Consider the following 17,453-nt stretch of genomic DNA (forward strand, 5'->3'; position numbering starts at 1 on the left):
TATGGGTTGAATGTCTGACTGAGTAGCAGCCTGAATGGCTGGGTGTAGTGATGGTGGTGGAAGGGAAACAGGTGGTAGTGTGGATGACGGAACTAAGGGCGACTGAGTGGCAGACCGAACTGATGACTGAAGCGATGGTAGAGGTGAAAATGGAGCGTGTGGTGGAGTTAATGGCTGTGCTAGCGGGGACACAGGAGACGCAGCTTGTAGCTGGGCAGCTAAGAGAGCTTCAGGAGGCTGGGCAGCTGATAAACTGTTCACATTACCATCCGTAGCACAAAACACAGCCCCTGAACGAATAGTCCCACGGTTCGACACAGAAAAAGAGTCCTTACTCACCACAGCCGGCGATGTACAAGTCTGAATGTCCGGCTGTGGGGTGGCGCGCTGGCGGCGTGATCGTCGTTTCTTTTTTGATGATGGCTCTGACGGGCCGAGCGGCTCCACAACCGGCCCTTCAGGCAGGTGGGTAGTAGCAGCTGGGGGATGAAGGTGGAGCTCGTTGTGGATTAAATCCTGTTCGAGTGGGTGGAGCGCACTGAGTAGCCAGGGAAGACCAGAGATTAAACGCTGTAGTTTGGTTTCCACAGCACGGCGAAATTCCTTCCCCTCATGTTCGAGCCACAGATGCAGGAGTCTTTCCACGGAGTAGATAATGTCCAGACGCAGTTCTTCTGGTGGGTTGAGTGCTGCTGGGTCCATATCTGGTCGCGTCGTACTGTCATGAATCGCTGTGCGGCAGGCAGGAGTTGGACCCAAAGTGCAGGACTCACAGACTCAGGGAGGTGAACTCAAAACTCAGCTTTATTTGCTGGCAGGGAAAAAAACATACAAACTAATCTAAACTGGGAACTTGGAAAACTCACAGAGAGACACACAGGGAGATCCACACAGCATGAGGGACGACGCGACACTGACTCAGAGAAACACAGGGTTTAAATACACTGGGGAGTAACGAGGGGAATGAGACACAGAAGGAGGGCACAGCTGGGAGAAATCAGGACTGACGAGACAAGCAAAGCAGGACGCATTCACATGAGACACGGACCATCAAAGTAAAACAGGAAGGATCACACAGAGACGCGAACTTGACACAGTGGAGACAGCAACTAAGAAATACAGAGACATAAACCATAAGGCAGAGGACTCTAAGAACCAAAATACACAGGGAAATACTCAGCTGGGAACACAAGAGACTAGACTAGAGAGAGTAACAAAAAACCAACCATGAGAACATAATGCACAATGCAGAGTGACAGAAAACAAGAAACTCAAACATGCAAAGACACACAATTACACAGAACAGAGGGGACACAGAGAGACATGAAGGGCAAGGGATCAAAACTAGAAGCCATAGAATAAATCACACACAAGTACAATAATACAAAAATCACAAAGAACTAAAAACGCTGGGTCAGGAGACCCAGGACCGTGACACATATACTGTTTGATTATATTTGTGGACTGTCAATTACGCTGAGTTCCCGCTGTATTGAGCCTATCCATGTCTTCATTTAGTCTAAAGCTGAGGTCGCCTCCAAGAACAAGTGTGCCATCTAAGTGTTCAGAGAGTGCACTGAAAAAACCGTGAAAGAATGAGGGATCATCAACATTTGGACCATATACACTTGCAATACATAGCTTTTTATCAAGTATAGATAGTTTAATGATTAAGAATCTGCCCTCTGGATCTATAACTGTATCGAGTGGCCTCCCTCCTCTCACATGTGCCTGGATAAAGGATTTCCTCACAAACCGGCCCCAGACTGTAAGACTCCGCCCTCATCTCTCCTCCACTCGCACACTGAGCACCGGCTCCCCACAGGGCTGTGTGCTGAGCCCCCTCCTGTATTCTCTCTACACCCACGACTGCAGTTCGACCCACAACAACAATCTCATCATCAAGTTTGCTGATGACACCACGGTAGTCGGACTCATCTCGAAGGGAGACGAGGCAGACTACAGAGAGGAAGTCCTGAAGCTGGCAGCATGGTGTTCAGAAAACAACCTGGCACTGAACACTAAAAAAACCAAAGAGCTCATTGTTGACTTCAGGAGACACAGCACCGACTTGGCCCCCTCTACATCAACGGGGAGTGTGTGGAGAGGGTCCACACTTTCCTGTTCCTTGGTGTCCTCATCTCTGCTGACATCTCCTGGACAGGAAACATCTCAGCGGTCATTAAGAAGGCCCAACAGCGGCTGCACTTCCTGAGAGTCCTCAGGAAGTACAAGCTGAACTCCAACCTGCTGCTGACCTTCTACCGCTCGTCCATTGAGAGCCTGCTAACCTACTGCATCACGGTATGGTACGGCAGCTGCACCAAAGCAGATAGAGTGAGGCTTCAGAGTGTGGTCAAGACAGCATAAAAGATCATCGGCTGCCCTCTCCCCTTTCTCCCGCTGCCTCAGCAGAGCACCAAACATTATCGAGGACAGCTCCCACCCTGGCTTCAGCATGTTCAGCCTCTACAGGTGCATCAACACAAAAACCCATGGACTCAAAAACAGTTTCTTCCCCAAAGCGATAACCACCCTGAATGCACACATGCACAGATAACATAGCCCCCCCCACTTCCAACTTCCTCTATGGACCACCACTGTGCAATACCAATTCCATGTGCAATAACTCAACTGTATATACATAACACTATTTATTACATATTACTTACGTCTTGTACATTGTACATTTTATATATATATATGTTTTTCCCTATGTTAATACTGTCCATATGTATATAGCGCTGCAGAACTGTACCCCCCCCCCCCCCCCCCCCCCAGAATGTTTACACTGAGTAGGAGATGCTCTGTATCTCATTGTACAACTGTATAGTGACAATAAAGGCATTCTATTCTATAAAGGCATTCTATAAAACCGACTTTGTGTTGAAGCACACAGCCGGCTGTATTTCAGACAAAGTTCCCAGAATTCGTGCTTTAAAATACAAATTTCTGCGGATGAATTTGAAGTAATTACAACTTAACAAATTACAAAAAACTTTTTATTTAATCAAACTGTAATGTTGTTGATGTTGTTAGATACCCTCAGTGCCAGAAGCATAAATATGAAAAAGGTGGGATCACCAAGAATATCCTAAAAATGGCATTGAGGTGGGTGTTACAGTGAAAAAAACAAAAAGCAGCCAAATTTTCATCTGAAAATGTTGAATTTTAGTAAAAACAATGCTCTGTAGTTTGATACTGTCGTTACAGACAAAGCAGATGTTTAAAGCCTTTGGACGCTCATTTGAAACGCACTCATTCTCCTTATCAGCTGGAAACATTAAAGCCGTAAAATGATTTTTTCAAACGGATAAAAACTATTGAACAGCAGCAATGTTGAGCCTGTTCCAGAATTTGAATGTACATGTGTTGAAGGTGCGGGTCTTGTTGAATTATTAAACATACTTTCTTTAATTTTTCGAGCCACAAAAACAACAACTTTTAATTTCTTCTGCTTGAGTCTCGGCCTCGGGTAGCTCTACTTATCATTGCTCAGTCAGTTGTCTGTTTGTGCTACTTTTTTCAAGGAGCAGTGGATTATTGGTAAGGGTGACTTTATGTGTTTAGTTACTTAAGTGGAAGTACTGTGGATAGTTTTACCTTACATACATAGATCTACCAGTGCAGCTTCTGAGGTAACTGCTTACAAAATGTTATGTTCTATCCACAAGTTCTTTGCAATTTTACATTGATAAACATTATCCTTAACACATTTGACCCGCATAAAGTACTATGGCCATCACACGGTCATTTAGAATTGTTTAAATAACTCGTGTCTTAAGTCCTTCCATCAAACAGAAAATAATAAAAAAAGTTGCATGGTTCACTTTATATTTCTAACATTTTGTGATATAAAGTTGTTCATAACAAACTGAAAGGCTGGGAGTTTAAAATGCAAACCGATGGAAGCAGAAGTAGAAGACTATAATGTCACAGATCACACGGTGTCTATTATTGTGTAGACATGTATAAATAAGAGCTTAATAAAGATGCTTAATTTCTTAAGAAATAAACAGGTGGAGGGATCTTTATCAAAAGTGGATGTTGCATCTGTGGCTAAACCCCTGTACCCAAAAAACTTTAAAAATCTACTGTGTGTGAGGCTGTGTAAGTAAAGCTTGCCCTTCACACCCGTGTGTAACAAACCATTTGTTGGGGGTTGTGGATTTGGCACCTCAGCATTGTGAAAGTGGGGAAACATGTTTCTGGCTGTGCATAAGATTTCTGCTTACAACTTAGAATCTCAGTTCTAAATGAAATTCAGATGTTTTTTTAAGTAGGGCTAATGTATTAATTGACTTCTAAGGCGCACACACACACACACACACACACACACACACACACACACACACACACACACACACACACACACACACACAAGAACAACACAGAGAAGAAGAAGAGGGGGTCGTTTTACTACACATCATAAAAACGCAATCATTCATCTTCCAACTGTATCTTTCTGTTCTGGCTTTAGAATCATTGGTTGTTTACTGATCTGTACTTTGGGAGTCATACTGTTGTGATACTGGGGAGAAAAGGGTAAGGTCTGATAGACTAAACCCTTACACACAAAACTTGAAAAAACCTAAAGAGTGTGTGAGACTGCTAGCTGTGTTGTTCAGCATTAAACTCATCTACAAATGTGTTAGTAAAGAGCGACTTGTACTTCTGTCCCATTAAGCAACGGTTTAACAAATTTCACTGCAAACTATAAAAGGAATCTGGATTTAAAGAGAACATAGTAGTGCAGGAAACACTAGTATAAGGTGTCTATGGAACAAATCTCCTTCAGCGTTCAAAATGACCAAAGTGAGGACCACAGGTGTTTCTCTCGGTCGGTTGTGTTCAGGGAAAAAGCAGCTAAATACACTGAGACTGCTCCACATTGTTAGCGAGTTAACTCTGGATATCTGTAGGTTTGTCAAACTTGGAGTGAACAAAAGCAGAAAAACAGTAAAAGATGCAGACAGTGAAAGTCTGGTTTATTTCATGAACACAATGAAACATTTTACAGTCCACAGAGCAAAGTAGCACACATGATAAATAGATACACATAACATGAGAAGTAAAACTCGTCGTCTTACCACATGTTATATTCTGTAAACTTAAAATAACCACAGAAATTAGAGTTTAGTGATTTAAAGTCATTATTAAAAACAAGAGTCAACATTACTGAAGTGACACTTTAACGATGCTTCACATCACAGTCTTTATGATGATAAAACATGTTCTCTCATTAGTAGTTGTCTGTGCTGTCACTTGTCATGAAAATGTCCTGAGTCAGGGTTCCTCTTTAATTACCATTGATCATTAATAGGGTCACAAAAGATTTGTTACATTATCCCCATAAACAACACGCTTTTATAGAAATCATTGTGACACAAATATTTAGATTCTTGCTTCACAATGTGCACGAACTCAAAATCTTTAGTTTCATATTTATAAAGTATCACGAAGAATACATTTATACCGTTGTATGAGCTACACTTCTTGTAAAAAACTGATTGAAAAAAGCTCCTGTCGTGACCTTCCTTCTGTGAGGACACACACACACACACACACACACACACACACACACACACACACACACACACACACACACACACACACACACACACACACACACACACTCACACACAGAGAGAGATAGAGAGGGAGAGAGAGGGGGGAGATCATTAATACAAAGGATTGGAGCCGTTTTTGGATTTTCACTTGTTGGCTTTAAAATTCATTCCAGTTTTTTTTGCCTTTGCTTCAATTAAGATGTTTCTTTAAATCTACAACAGCTTCCTTTTCAAAAAAGTTTACTGACATAGTAAGGAAGTAGCTAGGGACCTCAAATTCAAATTCAAATTCAAATTTTATTTGTCACGTACACAGTCATACACAGTACGATATGTAGTGAAATGCTTGGACAACTGCTCGTGACCTAAAGAAAACAAAAAAGGAAAAGGCTATGAATAAGATAGGAAATAAATATGAAAAATTAAAAAGGGTAAATTTAACTAGGAAGGAATAAAATATAAATTAAGGTTAAAAATGAAATAACTGTACAACACACTGGGAAAGAATAAGATAAAATATATAAATTAAATTGAAAATAAAATAACTGTACAACAAAATACACAATACACAATATAGAACTATATAAGAATGTATGAAAAAATATAAATATAAATAAATATATACACAATAACAGCAGCTGTACAAGTATTAACCGGAAATGAAGAATATAGTGACCAGTGTTGTGCAAAACCAAAGTCCAGAAAGTCCAGTGTGTGTGTAAGAACCATATGTGTGGGTCAGTACTGTGTGGTGGTGTGATTGAGAGACCGTATCGCCTGCGGGAAGAAGCTCCTCCTCAGTCTCTCTGTGTTGGTCTTCAGGGAGCGGAATCGCTTTCCTGACCTCAACAGAGAGAACAGTCTGTTGTTGGGATGGCTGAGGTCCTTCACCATCTTCCTGGCCTTGGTCCAGCACCGCCTGCTGTAGACTGAGTGCAGGTCAGGGAGCTCGGAGCGGATGGTGCGCTCAGCTGACCGCACAACCCTCTGTAGAGCTCGTCTGTCCTGCATGGTGCTGTTCCCGAACCAGGTTAAGATGTTTCCCGTCAGGATGCTCTCTATGGTGCACGAGTAAAAGTTCCTGAGCACCTTGGAGGGCAGTTGGAAGTCTCTCAAGCGTCTGAGGTGGTAGAGACGCTGACGGGCCTTTTTCACCACGGTGTTGATGTGACAGGACCACGACAGGTCCTGCGTGATGTGAACTCCGAGGTATTTGAAGCTGTCCACTCTCTCCACTGGGCACTCGTTGATGACGGGGGTCTGGTAGTTCCTCTCCTGCTTAGTGCTGAAGTCCACTATCAGCTCCTTTGTCTTACTGACGTTTAGAAGGAGGTTGTTCCTCTGGCACCAGTTCTCCAGATTCCTAATCTCCTTCAGGTAGGCCGTCTCGTTGTTATCAGAGATCAGGCCCACCACGACGGTGTCGTCAGCAAACTTGATGATGGTGGTGGAGCTGGTAGTGGCCACACAGTCATATGTGTACAGAGAGTACAGCAGGGGGCTCAGAACACACCCCTGGGGGGCTCCAGTGCTGAGAGTGGTGGAGGCTGAGACATGTCCGCCCATCCTTACTGCCTGTGGTCTGCCAGTTAGGAAGTTGGAGATCCACTGACACATAGATGAGCTGAGTCCCAGATGCTCCAGCTTGGTGGTGAGTGTAGAGGGAATTATGGTGTTAAATGCAGATGTAACGCGGTTAAAGGACCAGGGCGCCTGACTGCAGCCTCATAGACAATGAGCTATCAGAATAAGATTCGACTATGGAGCCTGAGGGTGTGAATAAAACACAGGAAACAAAAGTAGAGCTCAAATATATATATATTATGTTTGTTATGAGAAGTGTATAGACGGATGTACAAAAGAAATAAAAACATATGCATATATATCACAAACAAAAATAATGTTGACAATACAAAACAGCTTATTAGGTTCCAAAAGGAGGTGGGATGAGGTGTAGTCCAGTATGTGATTTAGTTTAGTTCCATGGACCTGTGATAGGTCATGTGTCAACAATTTGTGATTCAGTCCATAGGTTCACAATTCCTACCGCAACGTAGCGGTGGTCGGGTGGCTCGCCATCTCACGCTGATCAGGGCTGATCGCGGGAGAACAAAAAAAACCTGACCGTTGAGTCGAGTGTGAGGTAATGTAAAGACGAATGAATCGGCTGGGTTATTGCACGCTGTTAACTGGTCTGTAGTGTAGAATTTGTCAATATCTGACAAGTACGCCAACCACAGGGACACAGCAGCCAGAGGAGCAGGGACATGCAGCTGATTGACCCGCAACTTATACAGGGTTCATTCCCGCCACAATAAAGGGACTGGCGGAAATGGGGTCAGGGGTTACCGTGGTTACACAGAGCTGTAGTCTATGAAGAGCATTTTAACATAATTCCCCCTTCTAGTGTCCAAGTGAGTGAGTGATGTGTGGAGGAGATGAGAGATGGCATCGTCTGTGGAACGATTTGGACGGTAAGCGAACTGTAGTGGGTCCAGTGTGTCTGGTAGTGAAGAAATGATGAAGTCTCTGACCAGGCGTTCAAAGCACTTCATCACTACTGAGGTGAGGGCTACAGGGCGATAGTCATTGAGAGAAGCAGGGTGGGGTTTCTTCGGGACAGGAACAATGATGGACTCTTTGAAGCATGTGGGGATCACCGACTGAGATAAAGAGATGTTGAATATCTCAGTGAACACAGGAGCTAGCTGGTATGCGCAGTCTCTTAGGATACGACCTGGGATGCCGTCTGGTCCTGCTGCTTTCCTGGTCTTCACTCTCTTGAAGGCTCTCCTTACTTCATGCTCGGAGATGACGAGCACGTTTCCGGTGCTGGCAGTATCTTCCTGTCTGCAGCCGTTAGCGCCGCTAGCACTAGCATCGTTGGAGTCCTTAGCTGCAGCCTCGAAGCGAGCATAGAAAGTGTTCAGCTCGTCTGCCAGAGTCACGGCCGCGTTCGTCATACCGGTTGTTGGTGCTTTATAGTCCGTTATTGTCCTTAGTCCCCGCCACAGGCTCCTAGAGTCACTCTGTTGGAGTTGTGACTCTAGTTTCCTCCCGTAGCGCTGCTTCGCCTCTTTCACCGCCCTCCGCACGTTATATGACGCGGCTTTGTACGGGTCCATGTCCCCCGTCATGAGTCCCGTGTTGTAGGCAGCGGTGCGGGATCTCAGAGCGTCGCGGATGGTTTTATCCACCCACGGCTTCTGGTTGGGAAACGTTGTGATAGTCTTTGTCTCCACGGTATCATCCGCTAGTTTCCCGATGAATCCCACAACCGCTTCCGTAAACACGTTGACATCATCATCGGAGCTGTTTCTGAACATGCCCCAGTCTGCGTCATCGAGTGCATCCTGTAACGCGGCTACCGATTGATCCGTCCAGCGCGCGACCTTCCTCTGAACCGGAACTTCCTGTTTCAGCCTTTGTTTGTATTTTGGCATGAGGAAGATGGCGGCGTGATCAGATTTGCCAAACGGGGGGCGGGATTGTGCCTTGTAGCTGTCCTTGACCGTAGTGTAGCAGTGGTCCAGTGTCCTTTCACCTCTGGTGGGGCAGGTGATGTGTTGATAAAAGTTCGGCGCTGCGCGTTTGAGGTTGGCGCTATTAAAGTCCCCCGTCACAATAAGCGCAGCGTCCCGGTGTTGTGTCTGGTGCTGTGTGAGTGCCTCATGCAGCTCGCATAAGGCGGTGACCGTGTCCGCTTGTGGTGGAATATAAACGTCACTTATAATGACCGATGTAAATTCCCGAGGTAGATAAAAAGGACGACACATGATGGACAGTAGTTCCAGATTTGGTGTGCAGGAGCGTGTGAGAGGAACAACGTTCGCACTGTTGCACCAGTTGTTGTTCACCATTAAACACACGCCGCCTCCCCTTGACTTCCCCGAGTCCCGTGTCCTGTCCATGCGGTGAACCGAGAAGAACTCGGCCGGCTGGATGGCGTGGTCCGGCACCGCTGGGTTCAGCCATGTCTCGGTGAAGCAGAGGAGATTGCAGTCCCGAATGTCTCTCTGGAACTTTATCCTGGCCCTGAGGTCGTCAAGCTTGTTCTCCAGTGACTGGACGTTGGCGAGCAGGATGCTAGGCAGAGGTGTGCGGTGTGCACGAGCTCTCAGCCTGTTCCTGACGCCGGCTCGCTTCCCTCTAGGCCGCCGCCGCTTCCCTTTGTTCTCCCTCGAGATCTCACTCGGCCAGCTCGGATCCGGAGTTAAAAACTTCGAATTGTGAGTACATTGTATACCAATAGAAACAAGAGTGTCACTGTCATACCTAATGTACCCAATGGTGATGATTTTGCCGATTTAGAAACGCTGAAAACTAACTTAAAAAACAAAGACAAAGAAAAAGTGGTCGGAGCAGTCGTGACGGCAGCCGACCTCACCGGCGCCATCTTACCTCAGTAAGTATGAGCAACAATAGCTTAGGGACAGTTTCTCCAATAAAGAGGATTTCATCATCTGCTGTTCGTCAAAAAGCGCCGTGTTAAAAACAATTCAGCAGACCCTCAGAGTGCGGATACAAACTGTTTTCAGCTGTAGAGGTAGAGGTACGCTACATGTACTTATCAACATACAGTTTAGCAGAGTGGATTAGAGTGCATTGGTGCTTGGGCCTCTTTTATTTAGCACGGTTATACCATTGTGAATTTAGCTATATAAATATGCTCAAGAGTCTATCATATGTTTGACATGCAACTAAAAATTCGAAAATATATATTTTTTAAATCAGTAACTTTGCAAATTTAGAGGAAATGTTTTCGGACAACATATGTGTCACGTTTTAAACAGGGTTTGAATAATCAGCACTGACATACAGACATTTATGCCCTGGGTATAACAGACATGCTTACCTTGTGAAAGGCCCTCGGATTTCTTGGAGCAGAGAAACACTCTGTATTGTTGCTTTTCTCTATTGTATAAGCAGCGCCCGACTGCCAGAAACGCTCTGTGCAGGTAGCAAAGTCGGCTCCAACGCACATTCAAGTGAGAAAATAAAAAGTTAAAACGATATACCTTGCGGCAGTTGTGAAGTGCTGAGGAAAATACTGTGTGTCTGATGGGGTGTTTTTATATAGGTGGGGCTACTTTCAGTTGACCTCTGAGATGTAGAGATAAAAGAGCATGATGAAAGGAAGAAAGGTGGAAAGTCTTTGGAGACTCTGTTGGACATGGTTTCTGTTGGCCTCTGTCATGATAAGACTAGTTCCATGAAAGCCATTAACTGTTTGTGAATATACACCTTTGGGCTGGGATGCTCTTGATAAGGAGCATCTTTTGTTTGCTTCATACCTTTTTACAGACTGTTGGGAGCCTAATTGTTGCAGCGTGTGGGAATTAACTGTTTGTGAGAAAACACCTTTGGGCTGGGATACTCTTGATAAGGTCTCCTCTTTTGTTGCTTCATACCTTTTTACAGACTTTTGGGAGCCTAACTGTTACAGAGTGTGGGAATATGTGTTTTTTAGAAGTATCACAGTTTATTTCTAAAAGAAATACATGTTGTTTGCGGTGCTCTATTTAAAACTATTGGTCTGTGAAACTTTTAGAAAAGTGAAATCTTCCTAAACTAGCTAAATTAAATGCTGTGTGGGAATACACGGTTTTTAGAACTATCACTGTTTATTTCTAAAGGGATACCTGTTATTTGCTCCTAAATAGCACTGAAGAAAATGCAAAAGGCTCCTAACTAGTTAAAATACCCCTAAAGTAGTTAAATTAAATCACCTATGTCTAAATAACAGAACTCTGAGACCTATACAATCCTTTAAAAAGAGTTTAATTAAAACACATAATGGTTTCATTAAATAATACTCTATTAAACACATGTGAACTCATATGACCCCTGGACACACACGCACATGCAAAAAGTCCGTTCTCGCGCACGTGCACACGCACATGGACGCGGCGGGGGATAGGGAGGAGGGAAAATGCCCTCGGGGTGTGGGGGGGCAATAATAGGTACAGGTATATTACTACTGTCAACCAAAAGCTGAAGCTCTGTTAGCACCTCGTGCTGTGAACAAGTGTGGCGAGACGAGGTTGGGATATAAAGTAAATACTCTTTGCAGTTTTAAAAAGACAACGCCACCCTGGGAATTTCACCCAGAGAATACTGAAAGTAACACTAAATCACCAGAAAGGCACTTAGGTTCGCTATACTCAATCCAGAGACGAGGTTCAATGATCAACAAATTAACAATTTATTAATAATTATTTAAAACACCATATAAAAGCACAATCATAAATATTCAAGTACAAATATGCTTAAAAAGGTATTCGGAGCTGAGGCTTACCAGTGGAGGGGCAGGGATGCCACACACAACTAAAGAAAGAAAACACACCCAAAACACAAGTGCAGCACACTATCACACACACTCACACTAATAAACTAAACAAGGCAGGTGTGTACACTCAAGGGATCCCACCACCAAGGCACCCTAGTCTCCTCCACGTCGGCACTCCGCATCTGAATAAAAGAAACAAAGAAAATTTTAATATATTACAACAAACTAATGTGTAGCACCGGGGGATAACCCAACTGCAGGACCACACTGGTGATCTACAGCTAGAAAAAGGGCCTCCCACCAGTGGTGTAACAAAAATCCAAACTACAAATCAAAAGCAATAAAACATACAATCTGGATAAAACTCTAAAATCTGGAGCAAACGGAATCGCCGTACTGCTCCAACTTGCCGTCACACGACGACAAGTTAACAGTCAATCAATATGCACGCCAGCTGACTCCGATAACCGGCATGCATATAGCCGTTGTCCACGCCGACGTCCACTGTAAAAGCTGACAGCAGCAGGGAGAGAATTCTCACAACGGGAACAGACGATAAAAGCACAGCAAGGCAAAACAGCAGCACTTCAGTTTGCGTAGCTTGGCGCAAAACTAAGGCCCACACCTCCTGCGAAACATAATAAATAATTACTATAAAAGAACAATAGAAGGCAGAGAGCGTAACAAAAGTTGATTACGTACCAAGTAAGCCGGGTCACAGAACGTAAGCAGAATAGCTCAGAGGAGGCTTCTATAGCTACGACCAGCCGCGATGGAGACTTTAGAGGAGTAACCCACAAACGATCTCTACCACCCCGAGGAAGTCAGGTGACCAAAAAGGAGATCACAGGCAAGCGATGCAGAGACACTCAAATGGCCACTATTTATACCAGTGCCCCCTAATGGGCCAGGCTGAAAGTGGGTTGGACTGAGGGATAACATTCATCCTGCCACATTCTACCCCTCCTTCTTGCATCGTCGCCCCGACGATGAATTACAAAGACACCCAGATTAGTCCCAAGGCCTAAAAAATGCAGAGACAGCATGTACCCTAGGCTCAGAAATAGAGTTAGCAGCCCCTTGTGCCACCTCCCCTGTTGGTCTTGGGAGATGATGGATGTTTGAATGCTGGCCAGCTGTGGACCGGGTTGTTTTTCGCACCACCACATTTCTTGTATCAGAATTCGTAGAGGGAGCAGGAAGAGAGCTAGATGGAACTGGTGCTACACTCGGAGTAACTGTACAAGTGGCTGGGACATCGGAAGTTCGGTCTTCTGGCGGGAGCAACAACTCAGGGCTACTTGGAATCACTGCCACTGGGCTGTAAGATGGTGAAACATTTACTTGAGGAGCTCCTACGCTCAGGAATAACAGGTCACTGTCACTTGATGAGTCATGTCCTGGTTCTGGGGAGGATATTTCTGGGCCATGTGGGCTACTGCTTGGAGCAGGCCCTTCTGATGGTGTGGCTGCCATTACCACAGCCTTCAACAAGGTACGATGAACATGCTTCACACTGCTGGGATCATCTGCAGGTGCAATGGTATATACTGCCCCACCTCCTTTAGGTGCCTTCAGGATTCTATATACCGCTGGTTTCCATCGATCTTGGATTTTACATCTCCCTCTTCCACTCAAATCGCGCAGGAACACCAACTGGCCATCGTTCAATGGTGCCTCTTTCACCTTTTTGTCATGGTGCCTCTTTCTGCGGTCGGCAGCCAATTGCAATCGTTCCTTGGCTCCTTCATGTACAACCTGTAGCCGGGCTTGATGCTCCTGAATCCACTTGTGCACATCTCCACTGATGGGGTCCAGTACTCTGCCCAACAGAAAGTCCACTGGCAACCTGGGTTCTTGCCCAAACATCAATAAAAATGGAGTTTCCCCAGTAGCCTGATGGGGAGTGGTATTATAACAGTAGAGTAACTGGGGCAAACATACATTCCAGTCTCTTTTTCTGGACACTGGCAGGGTCCGCAACAAATTGTGCAACGTCCTATTAAAACGTTCACACTGACCATTTCCAGCCGGATGATAAGGAGTAGTGTGGGACTTCTCGATACCATAAAACCTGCAGAGCTGCTGGATCAGGGAGCTTTCAAAGTTACGACCCTGATCAGAATGGATACGCGCTGGTACACCAAACTTCGAAAACCACTCAGTCACGAGAACCTGGGCCACTGTAGCAGCACATTGGTCACGAGTGGGGACAGCCAATGTATACTTGCTGAAAACATCAGTCATCACCAAAACGTTCTCCAGCCCATTCCGGGAAGGTTCGAGCAAGGTGTAATCAATGGCCAAGATTTCATTTGGTCGAGAAGCCAACAAATGTCCCATGAAACTTTGAGCTGCTGGTTGGGTGTCTTTTGCAACTTGGCAACGTTCGCATCTCTGACACCAACGAGCTACCTCAGCAGACATACCGGGCCAGTAGCACCGTGAGCGGAGAAGCGCTAGGGTCCTTTCCACCCCTTGATGGCCATGCTCCTGATGAACATGAGTCAACACCTGCTCAACCAGTGCACTAGGCAGCAAAAGCTGAAGTACCACCTCGGCACCGTCAGGGCGATGAACCTGACGATACAGAACTCCTTCCCTTTCAATCAGATGATCCCATTGTCGTAGCAGCACCAGAGCAGGTGGGGCAAGCTGCTGCCGCTCCTCAAAGCTGGGTCGCTGCTTCCGTCTCCAGAACACCAAGATCTCTTTTATCACTGGGTCGACCTGTTGGAGGGCATGAAGATCAGGAGTAGTGAGACGGGGCAAAACTGTAATGGCAGCTTGTGATACCTCAGCTGGTCCCAGCCGCAGGGCTTGTTGAAGAGGTCCAGGCAAGGCTGTACCAGGAACCATGGCTTTAATCTCCTGAGGATCAGGTAGATGCTGGCGAGATAAAGCGTCTGCATTCTTATTACTCCTTCCTGACCTGTACTTTAAGTCGAAGTCAAACGAAGCGAGCTGAGCTGCCCAGCGCTGTTCATTAGCCCCAAGTTTAGCAGAAGACAAGTGACTAAGAGGATTGTTGTCGGTGTAAACAATACACTTGTGGCCCAACAAGTACTCTCTAAACTTTTCAGTCATGGCCCACTTAAGTGCCAAAAACTCCAGCTTCATTGAGCTATAGTTTAGCATATTGCGCTCAGTGGGCCTCAAACCCCGACTGGCATAGGCTATTGGCCTCACCTTGCCTCCCTGCTCCTGGGAAAGCACTGCCCCTAGGCCAGCATGGCTGGCGTCCACTTCTAAAATAAAAGGCAAAGAGAAATCTGCATAAGCCAGCACTGGTGCTGTCGTCAGCTTAGTCTTTAATGCCTCAAAACTTTGAGCACACTCTGCAGTCCAGTTCTCCGCTACACCATGCTCTGACTTCTTCTTTGATTTTCTGCCTCCCCACTCTGCCACCAGTCTATGCAGAGGTGCCGCCAACTTGGCAAAACCCTCTACAAAACGGCGATAATAGCTGGCAAACCCAAGAAAGGAGCGTAGTTCCGAAACAGTCTTAGGAGGCTGCCAGTTAGCCACCACTTCCACCTTACTAGGGTCCGTTGAAACACCTTGATCGGAGATGACATGGCCTAAATAGCGAACCTCCCGCTGGAAAAAGGCACATTTGGCAAGCTTGGCTTTTAAACCTTCCTGCTGAAGCCGACCTAGCACCACATCCAGCCGCTCAAGATGTTGCAATACTGTTGATGAAAAGATTACAATGTCATCAAGATAGAGAAGCAGAGACTGGCACTGTTGATCACCGAAAAGGCGTTGCATTAGTCTCTGGAAGGTGCTAGGGGCATTACAGAGCCCAAATGGCATTCGGTTCCACTCAAATAGGCCAAAAGGGGTACAAAAGGCAGTCTTAGGCCTATCCTCTTCCGTAACTGGGACTTGATTATAGCCACTTGCTAAATCCATGGTGGAAAACCAATGGGCACCAGTCAGCGCATCTAAAGATTCTTCAATGCGCGGCAGGGGGAATGCATCCTTCCTTGTCTTGTTGTTCAATTGCCGATAATCAACACACATGCGCGGGCTGCCATCCTTCTTCTTAACGAGCACAATGGGAGAAGCATAGGGGCTGCTACTCTCTCTAATCACCTTGGCCCCTAACAACTGGTTAATATGCTCTTTCACAACCTCGTACTCTGAAGGGGGGATGCGCCTGTAACGCTGCCGCACGGGGATATCGTCTAAGAGTGGAATGTCATGGGAGATCAAGTTAGTGCAACCCAAATCAGTGTCATGAGCAGAAAAGACAGAGCTGTATTTCTTAAGGAGAGACCTCACCTGTCCCTGTTCCTCTGCTGACAGTTTAGACAAATCAATCCCTTCCATCTGATCCTGCACAGTAGGAGTGGCGGTGTGAGATGCCATTGTGGCTACGTTAGGGGGTATTTCTGTCACACCAGCGGGCAAACTGACCACATGAACATCTTCCAGGGTCCCTATAATGGTCCTAGGGTAAAGCAAGACCGCCGTAGTCCCTACATTAACAACTGGTATGTATGCAGTACCTCTAACCACTCGAACCAATGCAGGGGACGCTAAAAGTCCAGCAGGCAAGTTAACATCAGTAGGTTCAAATAACACAGTGGCACCTGAATATTGCTCAGAACAGGTGGCGGCCACTACTTTCGTTACACCACCCGGAATGCAACATGCTCGCTTACCCCTCACTCTCACATGGCCAGACAAATCCAGTGGGGCTCTTATACTAACGTCATGGCACTTTTGCAGCGCCTGCACAAGGGGTTTAGGGGCCTCCGTGACAAAGCCCAAACTAAACAATGCTTCACCGTGTTGCCCAAAAAGCTCGTGGTAACACTTCCGAATGACATTCATCCCCAATACACCCGGAACCGTGGAAGGTCCTGCACCTGGAGGATCTTTAACGACCAACACGCCACACTGTGGAAGAAACTTGTCACAGAGCTCTACACTTAGCTCGATATAGCCAAGGTAAGGAATGGACAACCCATTAGCCGCTTTAAGCTGCAACCAATGACAAGCTTGGAGACGCTCTTGACCCCAGGACTCAGAATGCTGGCGGAAAAAACTTTCAGTAATGGTAGAGACCATGGACCCCGTATCAACCAAACAAGGTACTTTTATACCACCCATGTCCACATCTATATGAGGACAGGATGAAATTAATTTGGAGACTGCCTCTGGACCATTAGAAGCAACCCTTGAGCCAATAGACACCCCACCCGAACTGTGGCTCGGCAATACGGAGGGTGCTAGTTTTCCGAAGCCGTATTTAAAGGAGAGTGCCTGCGATTATGCAGAGGGGCCTGCGAAAGAGGCCGGGAACGAGGAACGCGTTCCCCATCACATTCCCGAGCAAAATGTCCAGGTTGCTGACAACGACGGCATATAATGGAATCGCCCCGTCCTGAGCGAGGCATTCGATGGGGGCCCTGCAATCGAGCAATGCTCTGAGTGAGCTGATTTAGTTGCTCCTGCTGGCACTTTAACAATTCCTTCATCTCGCTCATCTCAGACAAATGGGTAGACTGGGCTATTCCCGAAGGACCGCTATGGACCCCATACTGAATGCCATAAACAGAAGGGACAGAACTGCTTCTATGCCT

The sequence above is a fragment of the Astatotilapia calliptera genome, chromosome 3 (genome assembly GCF_964374335.1).
Source record: "Astatotilapia calliptera chromosome 3, fAstCal68.1, whole genome shotgun sequence".
Classification (NCBI taxonomy): Eukaryota; Metazoa; Chordata; class Actinopteri; order Cichliformes; family Cichlidae; genus Astatotilapia; species Astatotilapia calliptera.